The sequence below is a fragment of the Leuresthes tenuis genome, unplaced genomic scaffold, assembly GCF_036924035.1.
Source record: "Leuresthes tenuis unplaced genomic scaffold, fLeuTen1.0.hap1 SCAF_17, whole genome shotgun sequence".
NCBI classification, from domain to species: domain Eukaryota; kingdom Metazoa; phylum Chordata; class Actinopteri; order Atheriniformes; family Atherinopsidae; genus Leuresthes; species Leuresthes tenuis.
The window spans coordinates 22,939,314-22,941,031 of NW_027325371.1; positions in this window are offsets into that span (position 1 = coordinate 22,939,314).

Below are 1,718 nucleotides of genomic sequence, written 5' to 3' on the forward strand. Positions count from 1 at the left end.
CCTATGGTCCCTTTTTTATACACATTCCAGTCACACAGTGGTGCTAATACATTCGTCACTATTGTCAGGTGTATAGCCGACTCCTTCCCCGTATTTACATCTATCCTTGTCCCTCTTCCATCATTCACACAAACCAGATTCTGTCCATCTAACATTTCTTCTACTATTTCTCCATTACTGTCATTTTTCTCACTCCCCCACAATGTATCATGAGCATTAAAATCTCCACACCATACTGTATTTCCATTGGTCTTGCCCTCTATTTCTTCCAGTTTCTTTATATCTAACGTATTTCATGGGTTATAAAAATTTATTATTGCTAACTTTCTCTTCCCTATCCATATTTCTATTATAATAGTCTCCATCTCAACTCCTATATTGATAATCCTGTAAGGAATGCCCTCTTTAACAAACGTGACACACCCACCTCCTACCCCTTCTTCCCTGTCCCTTCTGACTGGCACATATCCTGTGATAATAAAATCTAAATTTGGTTTTAACCATGATTCCTGTATGCACAATTTATCTGGTTTTTCCTGCTGACTTGCATTCCATTGAAGGATTATCATTATTATTAATACTATCCAATACATGATTAATCTTGACTCACCTGAACACTTAACTCATCTCTCACTTCTTCCCATCTTATCCCTCTCGCACCCAGATGATGTACTGCTGCTTTGACTATGATCTGTATTCTTTCTGTTTTAGATTTAACATCTGCAGTCGCATTTATGACCCCTGCTATGAATGTCACCAATCTTTTTTTCTCCTCCACCATTTTCTTCTCAATTTCTTGCCCAATATCCGTCACCACTTGTTTCTCTCTATGCTGTTGCTTACTACTACCATCCTCCTTTCCCACTCTTCTGGCAGCTTCAGCATACGATATTTTCTCATTCACTCTTATCTGCTGCACGCACTTCATAGCCTCACATCCCCAGTATGCTACACCATGTTCTCCTCCACAGCGACAGCATTTTGGTTTCACACCTGTCCCACATTTCCCATATTCATGGTCTCCTCCACACCTTCTTTTCCCTGTACACCTGATAGCAATATGTTCATACTCTTGACAGTTAAAGCACCTCATCGGTTTTGGGACAAATTCTCTCACACTATATTTCAAAAATCCAAAATATATTTCTTTTGGGATAGTTTTTGTGTCGAATTCTACAACCACTGTTTCTGATTCTTTTTTCTCTGGTCCTCTTGTCATTCTTTTAACATCTTTAACTGTTGTATTTCTCAGGTTTTCTATTACAACTTTCATACTGAATCCAAGGGGAACCCCTGTTATAAAATAACAGATGAACCTACACAATGCGTTGATGCACTGACGGCTGACGGCTTTGCGGTAAGACGTATTGCATCACTTCCTGTTGCTTTGTGTGTGCACTGTGACAGTTCTCGCTCTTCTTGAACTACTAATAATCACCTTATTTCTCCCTATAATTTACACATCTTGCATAGTTAACTCTATCCCATACTTGTTATATTCTAACACTCACTCTTACAGATCTTTAGTTTTTATTTTTCACTTTTTAGCAGTGTGTCTGGTTCTCTAGCTTAGCATGGCTACCAGTTCTCTTCCTCTATCTCCTGCTTTCACCTGCTCCGTGTGTCAGATGTTTAGTTACTCCTCTGCCTCCTTTAGTGGTAATGGTACATGTAACAAATGTAGTCTTTTTGTAGTTTTGGAGGCAAGGTTATCTGAA